Source organism: Rattus norvegicus, chromosome 1, assembly GCF_036323735.1.
Source record: "Rattus norvegicus strain BN/NHsdMcwi chromosome 1, GRCr8, whole genome shotgun sequence".
NCBI classification, from domain to species: domain Eukaryota; kingdom Metazoa; phylum Chordata; class Mammalia; order Rodentia; family Muridae; genus Rattus; species Rattus norvegicus.
Window position 1 is genome coordinate 44,723,916 of NC_086019.1, and position 21,783 is coordinate 44,745,698.

The 21,783-nt window shown below is 42.5% G+C and overlaps 1 protein-coding gene and 1 long non-coding RNA gene across 4 annotated transcripts in view; one reads left to right on the forward strand and one right to left on the reverse strand.

Annotated features, from left to right (window-relative positions):
* The window catches only part of Rgs17 (regulator of G-protein signaling 17), a 102,375-nt gene extending 96,333 nt beyond the window's left edge, over positions 1-6,042 (reverse strand). Inside the window, exons 1-2 of one of the 3 annotated variants that reach the window (NM_001107459.1) lie at positions 5,873-6,030; positions 1,638-1,710 (exon numbers count right to left, since the gene is read on the reverse strand). The gene's annotated coding sequence lies outside the window, so the exon portion shown is untranslated. Of the gene's footprint in view, positions 1-1,637; positions 1,711-5,478; positions 5,633-5,872 lie in introns of those variants that run through there. The other 2 variants (XM_006227854.5, XM_006227855.5) reach the window with 2 other exon arrangements.
* Positions 6,043-6,086: 44 nt separating this feature from the next.
* Positions 6,087-19,905, forward strand: LOC134484991 (uncharacterized). The gene is made up of 4 exons (XR_010062863.1): positions 6,087-6,213; positions 12,261-13,274; positions 15,044-15,242; positions 16,910-19,905. It is a non-coding gene; the product is annotated as an uncharacterized LOC134484991 (long non-coding RNA).
* Positions 19,906-21,783: the final 1,878 nt, after the last annotated feature.

The window sequence follows — 21,783 nt, forward strand, 5'->3', positions numbered from 1 at the left end:
TATATAATTATATTTATTGATAAAGGGATTTAAAAGAAAATGTCACATGCAAAGTTTAGAGAAATTCAAGGAGATTTTGGATGTCAATACCTCTTGCTAGAATTCCTAATTCAAGACAGTTGTATGATTTTTATGAAAACTCTTTACATCTACATAAGTAACAATACAAATCTAGTTCTATTGCAAACAGGATTTTTATATCCTATCAGTTCCGCATGAGGGCCTCTCACCCATCATTAGAAAGTCGAGGCTCACTCCTGAATCGCTGCGGTTTGACAACATTGGGTAAACAGAAGTACGTTATGATTATAAAATTCTATGCTCAGAGGTTTGTTTAGTTTTTAGAGAATGCCATAGATTGTCCAAGGTCTGCAATCCAACTTTGAAAACCATAAAACTTTAAAAGTCAACACTATAAGCTCAGATGGCCATTGCTACGTTCAGGTGAGGTGTCTCAGCTGTTCAAGCCTGTAAGGATGGATGGTGAAAATTGACTTCAAAGTTAACCTTTGATCTCTATGCACGTGTTGTGGCATGTTCTCTAATTATCTCCCCTCTCTCACACACATATTAATACAAACATTCATAAAATTAATTTAAAAAAAAAAACAAACCTCCCACTGATTCCTGAGACACACTATGGTGGTTTGAATGAGACCTGTTCCCTACATGCTTGTGTATTTGAACTCTTGGTCTCTAGCTGACTGCACTGCTGGAGTTTGTCAGACCTCTAGGAGGTGGAGCCTTAAGGGAGGAAGTATTTCACTGAGGGAGCCTTGGGATTTTGTAACTCAGTAGCTCACTCATTCCAGCATGCAGTTGTGACAATGTTTCAGTGGTTTGCTCCTCCCTGACATTCTGCACGTCTATGCCTCTGTAACTACAAGCCAAATGGACACTCTTATTTAGGTTGATTTTCATCAAGGTGTTAGCTTGTGTTAACAAAAACAAAACAAACAAAATACCTAATAGACACTCTCTGGATGCATAAAAAAATCATTAAGGTAATAGATCAGATATTTGCCTCTTAAAATATTTAAATTTTATATGCAGCCGAAATTTAAGAAAAGGATATGACACTAAGCTGACTTGATTTTATTTTGATGAAAATTTGACTCAATCCCCTCATAGGTTCACAATTGTGCCTATTTTCTTTTTAATTCCATTAAAACTGGAAAGTTCTTTCTATGACATCAGCAATTGGTAGAACAATCTGCTAAAGGCAGAGAACTCCTTTTCTCGAACCATTCAGAGTGAAGTGTATGCTTGAAAACCAGTTAGCAACTGGGGCTTCTATAGGGAACTGCGCAGGCTGAAAGCAAAGCCACACCGGATGTGAGCTCTGAGCTCCCCAGACGGATGACCAGGATAGGGTCCTTCAGCTTTAACCATGATAATTTCTCTAATCTTTGTCACTCAGAGTCTTTGCCACTGAGCTTTTCCTTTCCTCGTTTGGGTTTCCTTTTAAAAAAAGAGCAATATTATCACTCAGGGGACAAGCATGCATTTGAATAGTATTACACACCTAGGGTAAATGATACAAACACGTCACAGTTGGAAAAGATGGTTACAAGCATGCCACAGATTGATCACTGTCCTTAGTAAAATGTGTAAGTTTTGAAAAATATTAAGTGCACCTGCCATCTTAGCAATAATTTGTTGGGAAGAATCACATATCTTGATGGGAATTAGGCAGTATATATAATAAACCTAAAGAAAAAAGGTATACATAAAATAAGAGAATAAAGGCACACACTTGTTCAAATAGGAAAATGCTAGAAAGAACAAAAAGTTTACAAATAGAAGAATGGCTAATAAATTAAGTCATATACAGGATGAGTTGCTTGTAGTCACTATATCACACTAAAATGTAGAAATGGTAACAAAGTAATGGGAGCTTTGTAAAGAGCAAGAGCGGCACTGTTCAATACACATTAATTATAAATGACAATACCTATGCATATGATGAATTGGTGGCAAAGTATATCTTCTGTACAGTGTATTCTATCTGTGCTTAAAGCTATCCCAGGATCTCCTCACTGGGGGACTGAGGCGGGGCAGATGAATAACAAAGTCATTAAATGACTGAATCAGTACATCAGCCAAATCTGTCTTGACAAAAATATTTGTGATTATTATATTCTACGTGTGTCCTCATTTCATGTAAGTTCCTGTGTTCTGGGATGTGTAAAATAAATATAAACTCATCACCCAGAAGCAAGCCAGTACTCTAAGTGCTATATTAGGAGAATGCATTCACAATTCTAAAACTTGCTTCCTCCAAGAGGCAGGATCATGGGCATAATTTCAATGAGTGTACTTGGTAAAGAGCATTGTATGTATATATGTATGTATATGTATGTGTGTGTGTGTGCATGAGAGCAAAAGTGTACGTGTATATATGCACTCACCTGCAGAAGAGCATTTTCTGTCTGTACCTTAACTTTTGAGAGAGGGTCTCTCACTAAACCTGATGTCATCAGTTTCTGCCAGGTTGACTGGCAGACAGTTCCTGGGATCTTCCTGTTTGTCACCTTGAAACCTAGTTTTGAGTTACAGGCATTCAGAACATGCCTTGTTCATATGTGGGTGCTAGGGATCTGAATTCAGGTGCCCTTGCTTTCAAAAGATGTCTTGTCATGTAAGCCATGTAAGTCGTACCTTCCTAACCCTCTACCTTGGTTTGGAAACAGGACTTGGAGCCCACGGTTTCAGCTGAGCAGGTCAGGAGACTTTTCTGAGCCATGTTAGTTTTGCAAAGTTAATTAGTTTAGAAATTCTCTTTCTTAGTTACTGTGTCAGGTGCTGGCACTGTGGTAAGTATAATAATCTAAGTGGGCTTTTGAAAAGTTACTCAAGTGTCTAAAGGATACATTAGAGGCCAGGGGATGCAGGAAATATGGACAGTGTATCCATCAATTTCATAGGAAATGTCCTGTTAGAGGAAATGATGTATTTGTTTTAGGCTCTCCATAAACCCCACAGTACGCTCTGTAGTAATCAGTGGTCAAATGCATTGGTCCTCTCATTCTTCAGAAGAGTGACATATCTTCCTTGTTCTGTAGACAGAACTAGGGTATCCAAATCTCCTGTAGAAATGGATTTCCCATCCCACTTAGCTCCACCCTTCTCTGTTGGTGACTGCTTTTCTAGGGAAGTTCATGCAGTTCAGAAAATGAACTTCTAATGTGGGAGCCAATCCCTTCACAGTAGAACATTCACACCTAAGTTCTTCCTGACTCTTTTCACTGGGTGTGTCAGTGGAATGCTCACCAATTAGGGTGGGGGGTCATTCACTTTTATTTAGCTGTATAATAAGGCTAAATAAGTAAGAACAGACCTTTTTGTTTTCAAAGTGTCTAGCTCTGGGGTAGGAAACTCTAACGAGATTTATTTATTATGAAAGAGTAGAAGAAGTCCGTGGGGATGGAAATGGACTTAGACCATTAACATCATGAGCTTAAACGAACTAAATCCTGATAGGATGGCCCTCCAAAACTGGGAAGGGAAGGTCATTTATTTGCTGTGGAAATGAGCACAGACCCCAAAGTAGGTACTAGCCCAAGAAGAAGTTGAGGCATCGCAAAAAAAAAAAAAAAAAAAAAAAAAAAAAAAAAAAATCTGGAAATGGGCAAAACGAACACCTTACACTGTCAGGTTTTTTTTTTTTTTCCTTCTTTTTTTTTCTTTTTCTTTTTTTTTTCTTTTTTTTTTTCCGGAGCTGGGGACCGAACCCAGGGCCTTGTGCTTGCTAGGCAAGCACTCTACCACTGAGCTAAATCCCCAACCCCACACTGTCAGTTTTAAAGTGACTGGATTTCTTTATCTTTTAGAGACAGTTTTAAAGAGAAAGATGGCTACTGGTGATCTGGGTTCAGTTGTTATCACCAAGGAGAGGCATCTCACTTAACAAAATAGAACATCTGATCCTTTCCTGTAATAATAAACACTTGTTTTCTTAGCTCCAAAAACCATCAATGAACCTGATCCATGGGCCCTAAATACAGACCTTAAAATTCTAAACTAGTAAATAAATGTATGTTGTCGTGAGTGGGCTAATTACTCTTTGAGTTCATGTTAACACCTCCCAGTCACGTGACTTGATGAATTAGGACTTGAATTACCCTTGGATTAGTTATCAGTGTTATAAAGCATGCTCCATACATAACTGCTATTACTATGACAGACTTCAGAAATGGATACAAGGAACTTAAGAGCTTTGCTGTTTGCATCTAGCAGCTCCGAACCGATGAGGAAAACACCGTCTTCCCTGTAGGAGTAAAATGTATTTCTCATTTTGTCAATTAAATGGTTTTCAGAAAGGTTTAACACCCTGAAAACCAGTGTGACTGAGCGCCGGAAATGCAGATGGAATCCAGTCTTAGAAGTGTTTATCAACTAAGGGTTCTCTTTATCTGTGATAGCCAACCCATGATGGATAGAATCCAGCTCTAACACCCTCCTCCCCCGAAGAGACAGCTAAAAGCTTGCAAAGTTCTTCAGACCAGATTTAGAAGGATGAATTTACTGAAGGGTCTGTACGGAGTATTGGAAACACTATGCCCAGAGCCAGGAACAGGGTTCCTGGGTGACCAGGATCTCCCAAGTGAGCGACCATTCTCAGTTCTCAGTGGAGGAGGAGGACACAGGGTGGTCTTGCATTGGTGTCTTTTAGACCAGGTGACCCCTGCTCAGTCTCTTCTGAGTGAGTGGCGCGGATTGCCAGAGACACACAGCAAGCAGCCTCCCGCTGGCCAGGAGCAGGTCCCCACCCGCTGCTCTGTCCTTCCGCCATTCTCAGGTCCTCCGACATTTTCCACCAAGACACAGAGGTAGGAAGAAGAGGAAACAACAGGGAAGTGTCTGCACCCAGCCTCTGCGGCAGCCAGAGGAAAGAGAGAAGAAGGCAGGCTAGCGAGGAGACAGCTAGAAGCTGTGATCCATCCATAATCAGGAGAACCAGCTCCCACAGCAAAGGAGTCTGTGATGCACCCAAGCGGGGCAGCGCCTGGGGGCTGGTAGGCGTTCCCAATCCTCACCCCCTTGGTTGCTGTAAAACCGACCCGGTGCAGTGCACACCAGAACTCGCTTTCTCTGGACTAAAGGGGAAGGGGGAGGAACAAAAGAGACTCTCACCCTCTGCACACACACCGCACACACACACACACACACACACACACACACACACACATACACACACACACACGCACGCACGCACACACACACACGCACACACACACACGCACACACAACAGCTGCTCAAGGTATGTGTAAAGCCATCACCTGCACCTGAATCGCTTATTTTCCCTAAAGGCACCGAAAGATAAAGGGAGAAATGAGACCATCCGAGGTGGTTCGCGCCTGAGACCATCTCGATTTATTTCACCATCGATTCTCTACTAGCCAAACAGCTACAAAAAGCCGGGGGACCCCGAACCCCTGCGCGCTCCCCCACCCGCCACCGCAGCGCATTCTCACCTCCAGGTCCCTGAAGGTGCTGAGATTTCTCCTCCCGGGAGCAGGGACACCCAAAGCCGTGACCCGGCAGGAGAGCGGTCCAGCCCCTCTACAGAGCCTGGGGACGCGAGTGGACCGAGCCCTGAAGCGGACCACGCGGGATTCAACTTCACGAAGCCGCGAGGAGGTGCTGCCCGCCGAGACCCTTGCACCTCACTGCTTCACCAGCCACAGCACAGGCGGCGGGCGTCCCCTCCGCCCCCTCTTTCCTACCTCCCCCTCGCCACCTACTTCCCTGTGGGGTGGGGGTGGGGGAGCAAAAGGAGAGAAAAAAAATCAAGCCCACCCATCAGTGCAAAGCAGACATTTTTATGTTATTTCTTATCCTCTCCGGGATTCAGAGGTCGCGTCTTACCAGGTGGCCTGGGATGTGGGCGACCGTCCCCGGGTCCGAGTCCGAGTGTGCTCAAGGCTGGGCTGTTCCGTCCTCTAGCGGAGCGGGCTCCTTGCCATCCGCCCAACTTCAGCACCCGGCGACGGAGAGAGGGAGAGAGGCCAGGATAGAGCCGAGAGGGAGGAGGCTGGGGTGGGCGGGGAGGGAGCGGAGCAACTCGCAGCGCATGCGTCCAGGAGACAGGCGCAGCCCCTCGCCCGGCGCAGCCGGAGGTGAGGCGTCCTCCCCTCCCGCGGGCGCTTGGATGCGTGAGTCACCGTCGCAACCCTTCCTGGCGTGCCCGCCCGGCGACAGAGCTCAAGGTGTCGATGTCTCTGTGCCCAGGCGGCTCTGGCGACATCAGTGAGGAGGCTCTGCGGTGGGGGTCGGGGTGTGTGTGTGTGTGTGTGTGTGTGTGTGTGTGTGTGTGTGTGTGTCTTCTTGGAGAGGACACACTTTGTGGGAAGGAACCTCTCCCCAACCCCCCCCCCCCCCCCCGTTCACTTTTACCCACAGCCCGGGCAGTGTTCACCTAGTCCCTGGGACAGTGTTTGTAAGTCTTTCAGGCACTCAGGTTCCCTTAGCCTCGGGCTATCCTCAACCCTTTTGCCTGAGGGATTCAAGAGAATGCAAAGTTAAGAAAGTTGGAGTCTCTTGACTGTATCGTTGGCGTACTCAGAAATACCCACGAATTCCTTCAGGCGCTCTCTGGGCTTAGGTATGTGTACCCTCTGGGGCACTGGAGCTGAGGTTTTCAGTGAGATAAACCTAAAGCAGGGCGGGAGTCAAGAACTCTTAGCCTGGTTTGGAAACCTGGGACATAAAGCATCCTTAGAGGACCACTTGGCAGTCACAGGAATTGCCAATCTTTCTGCCTGCCAGCAGAGCGCAGCTTGGTGGTGAAGGAGCCTTGGATGCTTAATGCATTCCAAGCACTAGATTATACCTCCTGTGATTAGGCTGAAGTGTTTCTGAGGGGGGAGTGAGGAAAGCGGATATCTTGCTCTTTAGATTTCACATCTGTGGGGAAGAGGAGAGAGTTCCCGCAGGAATGATTAGGCCCTTTCCCTTCCAGCTAATTAGAACTGATTGCTTGTAGCCGTGTATGACACTCCCCTGCCAGGGGGTCCTCCTGTATGCAAATACTGTTGATATTCCAGCCCACTGAGCACCTGAGCCCCGCCCCCTTCAATTACTATAACGAGGGGTCTTTTTTATTCAGCTGCATCTTCTGCTTTGCATACTAATACCCTGAAAGGGCACTTCTTGGAGCATGTCTACAAACTACTGGTCTGTAATTAGAAATAAATACAGAAATGGAGAATAAAATTTGGAAAAATATCTAGGGATTTACCATTGCCATGGCACCTGAGTGCTTGGCTCGGTTGTCCCTGGCAGCTTCATTTTAAGAGTAATTCATTTTTGTTGTTGTTGGAGAGTATAAAAGTTTATCTTAGTCCATTATGGCCGCTCTAACAAAATACCACCTAAGGGGTGACTTACAGACAACAGAAACTAACTTGTCATACTGCTGGAGAGTGGAAGGTCTGAGGTCAGATTCAGTCAGATTCCGTGTTTTAAGAGGGCTGGAGTCCTGACAAATGGATCTGCTTTCTCCTCACATGCTGGAAGTTCACAAGACAGCCTCTGGTGTGAACGTAAAAGATCACTACATCCACACACGAGGCTTCATCCACTTGGTCTAACCAATTCCGAAGCCAACACCTCTCACTGCAGTTACTTTAGGAGTTTAGGTTTCAACATAGGGATTGGAAGAGACAGATGTTCTGTATTATTGGTTTGTGCAACTATCACCCTCGAATACCTGTATCTTTATTCTTCATCTGTAATGGACTTTTGCCGACCCATGTTAGGTGAAGAATTACAGCCATCAATAATTCTTGAACGGCCGCCTTTACTTCAACAGCTATCCTTCTTCATTTTTATTGAGCAGTTACTTCCTACTTGACACTGGCCTAAATTCTTTTCATGTGTTTCCTATTTTCTCTTCATGACAACCCCACAAGGTAGCTACTATTATTACCACATTTACCAGGCATCTCAGAAGCTGAGCGGAGGAAATCCACCCCCTCCAAACCTGTTCCTCTTTGGACTGTTCAACCCAGTTATCCAATCCAAAACTGTGGAAGTCATCCTTGCTTCGCCTTCTTGCTTTTCATCCTCATCCAGTTAATTAGCAAGTCATATTTCCTCTACCTTAAATATATATGTCCAATCTCCGCTGATGTAGCCTCCGTCCCACCCACGGTCATCTCTCACCTGGACAACTCAAAGCCTCCTGTTTGGATTCCTTGTTTCTCTCCCCCAGACACTCCAAATAGCAGCTTAAAACCATCCTGTAGTTTTCCTTGCATTTTAAATACAGCCCATGATCCATCCCCTAGCTTGGGAGGATCTGTTCACTATCCTCCAAGATGTATTTGCCGTTATCTTGCTCGAGTAGACCATAGAGCTCTGAGTGTTCTAGCTGTGCAGAGCTGTCAGTGTGGGATGCCTCTTGTTCTTCCTTCCTAGGAATCCCATGCACGTGGTTCCTTACATATCAGGTTATTTAACATTATGGAGGCATCGGCAATCTGCTCCTACTGAAGGCCTAATACAACCATCTTATAAACTGTGCCAATGAGGCAAGCAGTTCTTGCTTATTTAGAAGAAGAAGGATCCCCTTGTCTTGTTCTATTTTATTAAGGCAATATTTTTTCCAGTATTGAAATAAGTTGTTTAGTATCTTCCTTCCAACCCTATACTAGAACGAAGTCTTCTAAAACTTCACTTTCACTGTCTCATCTATGGGGTCCAGAAGAAGATTTGGCACATAACATCCACTTGGTGAATATCTATGGATGACTAAATGGATGATTGAATAGATCACAAATACAGAAAAATGGTTTTTGCATTTACTAATGTTTCTTCTTGGATTCTCACCACAGTCTGTTGTTTCTTGACATATATAAGTAGAGTACACCGTTACCTCTGCCCAGCCTGTCAAAGACGGTTCTACATGGCACATGTTGTCAAGACAGTTGTAGATATTTGCTAAGACAAAGATACATTTGGAGACTAAAGGACTCTCAGGATGAAACTCTCAGACCAGCACACAGGTCTCATGGAGGTAGCCACGAAGACACACAGAATTACAGAATGACACGCGTGCTGGTAGGCTGGCCAGGGCTTGGGCTCAGGCTCTGGAACTCTGACCCCAAGATCGAAATTATGTAGAATGCACATAAAAGTGGTAGTCCGCCAAAAATAGTTAAAGAGCAGATTACAGTTACTTGGGGTTACTTGGATATTTACTGTCAGCCATTTTGTGCTATAACTCCCTGGATGTCTGACATTAGCCATGTTTTAGCTGACTTAGTGCAGATATGCGTAAAACCAGCGTGTGGCCTATGACCACATACATTGCTCTTAAGACCTCTTGTTTCCAGCAGAGACCTCTGGAGTAGCTTCAGAAAAATACTCAGTTGATAGAATCTACACCTTTACATTCTGCTTGGTTCTGTTTGGTTCACTACACTGTCCCTTGAGCCAAACCTTTGCTCCCCTACAGTGACTAAGCATCTTTTTCTGTGTGTTTACCTCGTTTAGAAAGTTTGGCAACTTTCAGTTAGCACCATCAGATTCTTGAAAGACTAGCAAATCACAGAGCCTGATGGTGACGGGTGGGTGTGTTAACTGGAGACTTGCAAAAGTTCCTACATGAGTTGCTGGTTTGTGGAATGACCTTCACCCTTATCAGATTTCCCTCCAGGGCCGGAAGGAAGTCAAGATAGGGGAAAGCTTACATTCTGATTTTCTCAAAGGGGTTTTTGTATCTATTAGGTTTTGGTTTATGGTAGAGCACATTTGTAGAGCAGGTCTTCGAGTGTATGTATGTGAGAAAATTAGCATGCTGATATTCAACATGGAGAAGGGTCTGTGTGACTGTCTTTTGAAATACACTGAAGATGCAAACAAGGAGTAGACTCACGTCGCTACAAGACAAGTCTTGTTAAAGACTTCCTGGTTTCCTGATTTTCCAGTGGACTCGTCTCACAGTGTGAAATATGTTGGAGTGCTACATGAAAGTACAGTCTCGCCTAAATCTTTATGTGTGAATAGTGTAGAATTCACCAGACACACAGTGATTGCCTATTCAAGTTTCATCCACTCACTCCTCCTCTCTCCCACTCACTTGAGCAATCTTAGGCAGCATCTGCATGGCATTGTGGGAAATGAAAGTCACAGACTAATAATCCTGAAGCCAGGTAAGGTAGGTATTGCATATGGGCTTTGGCAAAATAAAATCAATGGGAATCAGATACTGTGTGCAATTACAGGTAGTCGGTCAGATTGTGAGAAGAAAGAATTCAAGGGACCAAGAAGATTGCATCGGGCTTTCCTTTGATAATGACGAGTCTTCCATTCTGGGCCAGTGCTTACTGAATCTTATAGCCGAGGGCAGTAAATTACCACAAACAGCATTTACCAACTCCCTCCGGGTCCCTTGGTATAAAGAGCTGGAAGAGTTGTTAGGTAGCGTAAATGAGTATAGATAGGGGGGACTGTGACTGTCTTGTCACCTTGACATGAGTCAGCCTAGCAAGTTGGGCTGCACTTGCCGTTCATCTTGGCTCTAGATCCCCTCTGTATATCTTGGGTTTTGTGCCTCTGGATTTCTGCTTGTATAGTCTAGGGCAGGAATACCACTCTGTATCCCCAAAAGTCTTCCAATGCAGTGAGGTCCGGCTGTGTGTGGTTTGTTCGTACTTGCCATCTTGTTCCACAATCTTCAATGCCAACTGTCTACCTGTCTGCTACCATTTGCTTTATATGCTGATAAATTTGTTAAGACAGACATTACCAGCTCATCAAAAGTTCTATCTGTTGCCTGTGGTGGGACTTTTATGATGATGATATCTTGCCATCCTGACCCAAATCTGTGTCTCTCCTCTGCCACTATCCCTTCAAGCTTTATGATTGTTCCCATGTGTTTAATACTGAGCATCAAAATCCACTCATTTGAGGTCCCATTCATTCCTATCTGCATTGATGCACCATTAACATTGGCTGAATGGTACAGGTCAGCTATCTGTTCAGGACTAAAGCTAAGGGTTCCAGATAATCTTCTAGAGTATGGAGAGATGTTTATCCTTAGTGAACTGTGCTAAATGCAACTAATGTATATTATACTCTGAGAAGGCAAACACTATTTACAGCTATATGAAGGTTGTAGTATGTTTTACAGCCTGAGGTTGGAGTGGAGGTTGGTCCCTATTCCCAATCAGCAATGTTCCTTCCTCCTTAATTGTGTGTGTGTGTGTGTGTGTGTGTGTGTGTGTGTGTGTGTGTGTGTGTGTGGTGCATGTGTGAAGGGTGGACATATATGGGCATGTGTGTGGAGGACAGAGGGACAGAGAACAACCTCAGGTGCCATTCCTCAGGAGCTACCTTTTTGTCTGTTTTTATTGTTATTGGTTTTTGTTTTGGAGGTTTTTTGGGAGGGAGTTGTTTGTTTGTTTTGAGGTGAGGATCTCTCACTGGCCTGGAGCTGTATAACTCACTGTGTAGGCTAGTCTAGCTAGCTAATGAACCCTTGGGATTTATCCATCTCCTACAAGTCTCTGACATTACATTTAGCTTTTGCTTGAGTCCCGAGTCCTGGGGATCAATTCAGGCTCTCTGTCTCTGTCTCTCTGTCTCTGTCTCTGTCTCTCTGTCTCTCTCTCTCTCTCATGCACACAAACACGAGCGCGGGTGCGCACGCGCGCACACACACACACACACACACACACACACACACACACACACACACACGATAATCACTTTATTGACCCAGCCATCTCTCCAGCTTCTCCCTTTGAACTCCAGGAGCCTGAGTCATTAAAGTTCACAGATCAGACAAGATGGCTCTGCATTTATCTGTCTTGCTTCTCAAATCAACCCTGGGAATAGGTCCTGCTTTGTTATCTTTCTTTAAAGTTTAAACAAAGGCAACACTTTGAAAGGAATTTCTCAGTTCATAGATGTGCAAACCTGAGCTCAAGCACTTGATACGGAGAGCTGCTCTTTTGACATTCTCTGAACATGAACCTTCCCTTCCTCGCTTACATAGGACCATATAACCATGGGGTAGGATCACATGACCTTACAAGTATGTCTATTTCACAAATCTAAATTGCCACCATTTACTCTTCTCCAATTATAGTTTTAGAACATTCTGTGTCAAACTACCCTCTCCCCTCTTTCCTTGATGATAACTTTGGAATATTCCAAAATTTCATGTCACTTTCTGTTATTAAATGTTAATGCAGTTTATAATTCTAATTTATTATTTTTTTGAAACATTTATTCTTCGTAATTGCAGGGCAAGCTTCTGGCTCAAGAGACTTGGGATAAAGACTGGACACTGCACACAGATCTGTTGTTTCCCTGCCCCCTCCTCTCCTAGCTGTGATTCAGCTCCTACTGGGTTAGAGGTGAGCAGGGAGGATAGATGTAGAGAAAAGGACAAACATCTCTGTTAAACTGGTCTTGGCCACAGCTCTTTTCTTGCTGTTTGTGCTTAGAGACAGACACCAAGAGGCTAGCATTTGCACGGGGGTAGCAGAGGAGCAGGTACTGGTGAACCATGAATAATCATAGGGTCTTCAGAAGGCAGGGTCTGGTCTCTTACCATATAGGTCCCTAATACTTGAGAACTGGCTTCTGCCACAGAACTTTTAGAAGTTTCTCTTACAACAGTTCCCACCACTGAGGCTCTCCCCCATCAACTTTTGGAGCTGGAATATCCTTGCTAAGTGGCCTGTCACTCTAGTTGGGACTCTAGCAAATTGGCTCATGTATAGACAAGTTCCACATTAGACATGCAATGCATGCTGGGCATACAGTCATCAGACAGTCACTCAGTCTAGATGTTGTAAAGGATAGTTCTAGGAAGCCATTCTGCTCTCTCCTTTTCCCTGTCTACCCTCCTCGTGGTACTTAGTATTCCATGGTATAAACATTACGTACGTGTCAATTCCACTGTTAATTAAAATTTCATATTCTTTTGGTTTAAGACTTATAAGAGCATTGCAGGGACAAATCATTTTGTAAATACTCCCTGATTCTTATGAACACATTTAGAAAGTGTTATTTTTATTCTCTTTCTGTGTGTTTCTGTGTGTTTCTGTGTGTGTGTGTGTGTGTGTGTGTGTGTGTGTGTGTGTGTGTGTGCACATGCATGCGACTGTGGTTACCTCTGGAGGCCAGAAGAGGGCATCAGACTCCCTAGAACTGAAAATACTGGTGCTTAAGAGCCACCCAACATAATTGCTGCAAACTGAGCTCTGGTCCTCTACCGAAGCGGTGTGCTCTCCTCACTGCTGGGCCCAAACAGGTATTTCTTTCCTGTTGTATTTAGTCATGAGTTGAAGGTGTTTCTTAAGTTTCAGGGTAAAGTTTTGCTCTTGAGTAGCTTTTAGGCTACTTCGTGCTTTCTTTCCTTACCTCTTGTCCACTCTTTTTATTTCCAGACCATCTCCGGGTCTTTATTCTCCTCTGTTTTCATTACAGTTTCAGGGTAGATTTCTTTGCATTTTCATGATTCTGAGAATAGCTTAAGACAGATCCAGTGTCTGTGTTTGGCTGTCAGGAACACACTGCAAGGCTCACTCTGGATACCAGAGACCACAGGAATTCTGAAACTGATGTGTACTGTACTCTTTTATTACACAGTCATAACTTAAAATAAAACTTAATCTTTAAATCAGGCAAGACAATTTAATAATAATAGCCAAGGAAAAGGATAATTGTAACAACCTGCTATAATAAAAGTTATGTAAACACAGTCCCTCTTTCTTCCTCAGAATCTCAGGCAGTAGTCATTTCTCTGATAAGGTGGGAGATAATACAATGACTGTACAATGAGATGAGGTTAGGTGAACAATGATATTGTAACATGGAGTTAGGCTCCCATGTGAGTAGTCCTTGAACACAAGTACCACAATACTTGGAGCTCTCTGTGTAGTACAGGCTGCTTTCTAATTCACAGAAATCCGTCTCCTTCTGCCTCCCAAGTGCTGGGATTAAAATGTAGTCACCATGTCTAGCATCAGGGATTCTTTTAATATTTTTATGTGACAGAAGACAGGGAATGTTATGTGTTTACATGGCAGACAAGCAGTGAGTCCTTTCCTGAGAGCCACTTTACAGTAGCATCCTTCATCCATGAGGACAAGACATTCAAAACCTAAAGGCCCCTCTTAGAGCTCATCTTCCAACTTGGTTGTGGTGGAGACTGATATCTTATCTATGAGTGGGGTAGAGGAGGGATTCTAGATTGTAATAGCTGAGTAGTAGCCATGGAATTAGAGGTGTGAAAATACCAGAAAGCTTGCAGCTTCACCCTTCAGACCTTGAGTTTTGAAAACAAATTCTGACTCTAATAATTTTTGCTATTTTTGTTGCATTTTAAAAATACTGGCAGATATTTAGCCTTTTATACTCTGGGTTGTTTTCTCTATTGGTTTTTAGTTTATCCATATCTTAATTTGTCCCCAGAGCATTTCTGAGGAATGACAATGCATAGTCTTAATTGATTTCGGCTTATCACAAATGAATCTTATCTATGACCTCATCTATACTTGAAGACGGTTGGAATAGATTTCTTTTGGCCTACACCCCATTTTCAGCTATTTTTATCAGATGTGTCATAAACCTCATGATTCAGACTTTTCTTTTAGATTTAAATAGCCAGATGTCCTTTAAATAAGTCAGAAAAAGAAAAGACATTGGCTTTCCTATTCATTGACATATTTACTACTGTTCCAGATATTCAGTCTTTCAATACCATTTCTTTTTCATTCTGAGAAGTGGAAGAGACACTGGAACTTAAAAGCAAGACCTATTTCTTACGTTGTAGCATTCTAACCATGAGTCTTATCAGCTTTTATGTATGTGAAGGTGTCCCATCTAATCCTCATATTTTTCAGATGATTCGTCCTGCAATACACAATTTGATTTAAAAAGAAATTCCATGCCTAACAGTATATCATTGTCCTACGACATACTTAGCTCACACTGGGAAGTCAAGAATGCCATTTTCCTTACTTTTATCTGAAATGAAGTGGAGTTAGATTTTTCTTCTTTCCCTTGCTACTTTCTTAGGTTCTTTTTGCTGTTGCTGTTGCTGTTGCTGTTATTGTTGTTGCTGTTGTTGTTGTTGTCGTCGTCGTCGTCGTTGTCGTCGTCGTCGTTGTCGTCGTCGTCGTTGTCGTCGTCGTCGCCGCGTCGTCGTCGTCGCCGCCGCGTCGTCGTCATCGTCGTCGTCGTCATTGCTCAATCTGATGAATCACCATGTGGTCATGTAGGTGTTTCTTTGGATCTATGTTATTGAATTTTGTTAAATGTGTTAGATCTCTGGATTGCAGTTTAACCAAAACAAACACACCACAGTGGGACTTTTGGTACTACTCATTTAAAAGAAAGAAATTCTTCCCTCTTCTGTTCAAACTGTACCGGGAATCTAATCTAATTTTATGTATGTAAAACACAACCAAAATTCTTAACTTTTCTATCCGGTGTCTTTTATTTCTTCTATTTTTATGTTGTGTCTGACTCCCTAAGTTCACGGCTACATTTTTTTTTTCTTGCGCCCTTTCCAGATACTGTGATTTTTTTCAACGATCTTGTCTGATTCCAGTTGCTCCAGCTGTTCTTTTCACCTCTGCCCTTTATACTCAAGACACTGGGAGTGTCCTGAGCTGCAAGCTCTCTCTGTGCTTCACTGCCTTCCTCACTTTCCTCTGTAAACTCAGGAGTTCTGATGCAGAAGAATCATTAGCTTGAGGGGGAGTTGTTACAAAATAAAAATAATGCAAAAGTAAGAGAAATAAGCTGATTCATTTAAAGAAAAAGCCAGAAATAATGAAGCATGCCAAACTTAAGAAGAACTAATAAAGGTTAGAGGAAAATATAGGAGACGCAAAAAATAGTACAAAAACCCATCAGAGCAAAACCATATTTAAAAATTAATGCTGTTAACATTCTGTTACATCATTAGTGAAGAAAAAAACATAGTGAAGAAACATAGATATCAGAATTTACAAACATTTAAGAGAAGACCTAATTCCAAACCTGTTAGCTCATTTTACAAAGTTTCAATGGCATTACTTAAGGTACCAAAAGGCATTTTTTTTCTTTCATTTTTTTATTGGATATTTTCCTTATCTACATTTCAAATGTTATTCCCTTTCCCTGTCTCCTATCCCCACCCTCTGCTTCTATGAAGATGCTCCCATGCCCAGCCACCCACTCCCACCTCAACACCCTGGTATTTACACTAGGGCATCAAGCCTTGACAGGACCAAAGGCCTCTCCTCCCATCGATATCCGACATGGCCATCCTCTGCTACACATGCAGCTGGAGCCATGGGTCCCTCCATGTGTACTCTTTGGTTGGTGGTTTAGTCCCTGGGAGCTCTGGGGGGGGTGTGGTTGGTTGATATTGTTGTTCTTCCTATGGGGTTGCAAACCCCTCAGGTACTAACTGCTCCACTGGGGACCTCATTCTCAGTTCAATGGTTGGCTGCAAGCACCCCCTCTGTATTTCTTATGCTTTGGCAGAGCCTCTCAGGAGACAGCTATATCAGGCTCCTGTGAGCGTGTACCTCTTGGCATCCCCAATAGTGTCTGGGTTTGGTGACTGCATGTGGGATGGCCTCCCTGAAAGGCATTTTTACTTTAAAAAAAATAAATAAATGATGAGCCAATACTGCTAATTTAAGTTCAGACAAAACTTCCTTGGAAAGGAAGAAATTTAACCAGTCAATAAATACTCGGAAGGTGTGCTTCATAAAAACAAGTTTGTCCCAGGATACCCGGTGGGCATTGGGAAGCTGATTCTCACGCATTCTCATTACTGGTATAGAAAGAGGATTAGGAAATGTATTCAACAAAAATTTATCACTATAAACACCCTAATAAGAACTCTAAGATCAATATCAGCTTGTAAAGTCACTCTCTTATGAACAGGGACTCCACAGGAAGACCAACACAGTGAACTAACCTGGATGTTTGGGGGCTCCCAGAGACTGACCTACCGAAGAGCATACCCAGGCAGGACCTAGGGCTCCTGAACATGTGTAGCAGAGGAGCAGTTTGATTTTCATGCAGGTCCTGCACCAACAAGAATGGGGGCTATCCTTGAATCTGCTGCCTGCCTGTGGATCCTGTTCCCCTAACTGGGCTGCCTTATCTGGCCTCAGTTTGGAACGAATGTGACTAGCCTTGCTGTGACTTGATGTGCCTGGGAGGGCAGGGAGTGGGGTGGAGTAGGAAGGTGGAGGGGTTGATATCTGGACTCAAAGGAGAAGGGAAGAAGGAATGGGGGGGAGGATCTTTGTGGGGAAGAGAAGAGGTGAGGGCTTATATTGGGATGTTAAGAGAATAAATGAATAAATTTAATAAAAAAAGACTCCCTTAAAGACTAACAATGCATATTTAATGGGGAAATAAATATTTTCTTCCTAAAATGGGGAACAAGGTAAGGAAAGTCACTTCTACCAGGCTAGTCTGCTTAAAGTCTCTACTTGGTGTATTAAAAGGTGAAAAAAAAAACCCAGCTATAATGATTGGGATAAAAGTAAAAAAAATATTTTTTAGGTGATATTATTTTAATCAGAAAATTTTTGAGGACTCACTTTCTACCAAACACTACAGTCAATACGTATTTAGCAAGATGTAAGGACATGATTTGTAAATTGTGTCAGTTACTTATTGGGAGAGAGATTTATTTTGAGTCCAGTTCTCTCGGGATGCAGTTCTCCATGGTGGGAAGGCACAGAGGCTGTTCAGCTGCTTGCTTAGCGATGGGTCCTCACACCTGGCAGAGGGGCAAGAAAGGAGGCACCAGGAGTGAAAAAAATGATCCTATCTCCAAGGACCTACACACGCCTGCCAAGTCCCACCTCCTAAAGGGTCTATAATTCTTCCCAACTGCCCTAAGTCCCACCTCCTAAAGGGTCTACAGTACTCACCAACTGCCCCAAGTCCCTTCCCCCAAAAGTTGTACAGTTCTTCCCAACTGCCCTAAGTCCCACCTCCTAAAGTGTCTATAGTACTCCCCAACTCCCCCAAATCCCTCCCTCCAAAGGGTCTACAGTACTTCCCAACTGCCCTAAGTCCCTCCCCTCAAAGATTGTACAGTCCTTCCCAACTGCCCCAAGTTCTACCTCCTAAAGGATATATAGTCTTTCCCAACTGTTCCTCTCCCCAATCTGGAAAGTAAGTGTTCTAAGCAAGAACTCATGGGAGGAAATCACAGATTCAAACTATAGCACTAATGAACCCTGTAATAAAATTCACCCATATGTAAAGGACCTAGAATCAATCTTGGAAGGGGAAGAAGATTTTTGAGAGTCGTAATATCTGCTTTAAATTATATGAGAAAAGATACAATAACTCAGATACAGACTTATACATATATCTCTCTATATGTACGTGTATATATACATATACAATATATATGTTTCCAGAAAGGTTTAATTAAAGAGAAAAGAACTACCCTGGATATTATTATCAATGTGGTGGTGCCTTAAACTGAACAGAGAGGAAGAAGTAAATGAAACACCAACATTTCCTACACCTATGTATGTTTTAATGGTGATTCTAAATCCAGTAATATTAATAATAAGACCATCGCAACTCTGCCCTTTATCAACCTGACACCTGAACACTACTCTTTTTTTCTTTTCAATATATAAGTCTTTTATTGTCCCCAAAGAGCCCAAATTGTACTTGTGATCAGGATCTTGTTTCTGGAGCTGGGAAACTGAGGTTTCATTCGTCAGCCTGCTGCACGGTTCTCAGACACATAGATGCCATCCAAAAACTTTCTGATATCCTTGTTTTTAACTGTTGTGGCTGAATCAGAGCCGCTGAATTTGAAACAAGTTCAATATCATTTCCTTCAAGGATTAATTCATCCTTCTGGGCTTGAGACAGACAAGAACAAGGAACACTGTCCTCATCTGAACCCTGCCGATGTATTTTTCACTCAAGAAATTTTGGATTTCAACCAAAGACCCCTCCTGAATTGATAGGGAAGTGAGCATACGCAGACCTCATCTTGTAACGGAAGCCCAGTGTCACACCCTTCATCATGGTCTGAACAGCACTGCAGATGTTTCTGACAGTGGCCAGTTCTTTCTGTTACCCCACCATTTGTCAACACGGAGCCTTTTCTTTTTCTTTCCAAGAAGACTCAGCTCTACACTGATGTGATTAAAGTCCCTCCTCAGAGTTCCCCTGGGGCCCTTCACAATGACTGTGTGCCCTTTCAGAGTGACGTCGACCTTTTCTGGAATGTCGACAGTCTGATTGCTGAGAATGGTCTTTGTTCTCGAAGTAGGTAGGGCAAAAGCCTCAACACTACTCTTTAAACCATAACATTACATCTTGTCCCCTAAAGTTTTATTTTCACCACATAAGGCAAAATGCATTTTGCCCATCTTTAAGTATCCCAAACCATAGTCTTTCACAGTCCCAATGCTGTTCAAAAGTTTCAAATTCCAACCTCCTTCTGAGACTCTAGGTAATTTCTTAATTGTTAGCCCTACATTAGTAAAAAAAAATTACTTCCAATACAAATGATGTAGTGACTAATGGAAGGATGGCCAGGAAAGACTGGACCCAAACCAGAACACTACAGCGCAAGAACTAGCACCTGCTGCACTTCATTCAGCACCTGAGGCTCCTGATGGAATCACCTGGGCTCCAACAGCCTTGGGAAGATCTGTCCCTCCAGATCTGTCAAGTACAGTCCACGTGGCCTTTCTATTGCCCTGATTCTCTTTGTTCCTGCTTTTCTTTCATTAGCAGAAATTACATGATCCTGGCATTTTTAGAATCCTGATCCCTCCATTGCAAATTAGGCATTACCTTTCTAGATCAATGTACTGGTCCTTCAAGGCCTCCTTGAAGGTTGAATGTAACATTTTGCCTCACATTTTTGTCCCATTAAAAAATTTTAAAACAGTGTTCTGTTTTGTGTCTAATGTGTATGAGTTGAGTTTTATTATTGTGATAAGAGACTTAGACAACTTCTAGGGAGCTTTTCCATTAAGAAACGTGTATATGTGTTTTGCTTAAATGCATTTGTCTGTGTACCATGCACATGCAGAGGCCAGAAGAAGGCATTGGATCCCCTGAGACTGGAATTACAGATGGCTATGCGCAAATGGGTCCTCTGGAAGAGCAGCCAGTGCTCTTAGTCACTGAGCCATCTTTTTTACAAACAACTTAAGGAAGAAGTATTGGTTTTGCATCATGGTTTCAGATGGTTTACCCTGTGGTCCTCTTGCCCCATGTGCTTACACAGAATACTGTGGTGACAGCAATGTATAGAGACTGCTCTTTGCTTCCTGGCAGATAGGAAGTAGGGAGAAAGGAATACAGGGAATGGCTAGGATATGATAGACGTCTCTATTGGCCTATTTCCTTCAGTTGGACCTGCCTCCAGCATCTTGAGACTGATTGAATTCCATGGCTCACGATTTTGCTCAGCTCCTTTGACCTCTGCATCTATTGTGCCCTTGTGGAGCACCTCTCATGACCTCACATCTGGAAAGTCCCGTATAAGGCAACATTTTCACATGTTTTAGGGATTATGTTGGTGACATCTTTGGAAATCACTATTCAGTCCATCATGGAGATTTCTCAATTCCTACTTTCCTTCATGTTTTTTCTGTTGATTTTCCTCTTTCCTATTCCAGTGTCTTTCCTGTGGCTTTTACAGTCTCTCCTGGATCTTCTACTTTCCTAATTCACACTTTGAAAAATGAAATATCGTCTTCTACATTTCATTAGTTATTTTATTTTACAGATATCCTTTGGTTCGTTTGGAATGTTTTCATTTCTTATTCAGTCCTTTCAATGGAAACTAGAATTAATCTCTAATACTTAACTATTGTTTTTCAGTTTTCATCTGATCCATGGCCTTATTTCTCTCATAAATTCTCATTGTTTGTCTTAACATCATTAAGGTTTTGTTCAGGATTTCCATGTAATAATTTCCTAAGGTGTTATAAAACATTTCTTTGTTCCTGTTGTTAGATGAGGAACCAAATAAAATGAGATTTGTTGGGTTATTTTGGGACTGGCAGGGCATGATGGCTTTCTCTGTAGAATAACAGAGTTTAATAATTTCTAGTTTCTGTGTCTACCAGGAAGGATTCCAGACCTAGCAAGTCTTTCCTAGCACACATGCTTCTTTTAATATTATCTGGTTTGAAGTAGCTTCAATCACCATTCAATGACCAATTTTTAGTCAGGTTAACAGTATCACTTGACAATAATGGATTTTATGTTTTATTTTATATTTATACCTTAGTAGTTTTGTTTCTTGTTTTATTATATTATCGAGAGCGCAGGGGTACATCCACATTTCAATGTGTACTGTGATTATTTTTGTTTCTGTTACTGTTAAATTCTGTCATCAAGTGAAGGAAGTTAAGTTTCATTTTCTTCTGGCCAAGAGTTTTGAATCAAATATGACTACAATTTGGTTTTTACAGGATAAACACTTTTGTGTTTTTTTGCAGTAAAATTTTCACCAGATTAAAACTGTTAAGCTATATTTCTTGTTGGTTATTTTTTTCTCTCTTTTTTTCTTTTTTTCGGAGCTGGGGACCGAACCCAGGGCCTTGCGTTTGCTAGGCAAGCACTCTACCACTGAGCTAAATCCCCAGCCCTGGTTATTTTTTTATAAATCAACCATGAATATCAACTAGTTTTTATATAGGATGGTGGTGTTTTTATGGGTGGAGTCATATGGAAATTCTATTTTAGTCAATGTGCTTTGGGATGTTCAACTCAAGTGGAGGGTGGAGCTGGAATTCATATTGAAT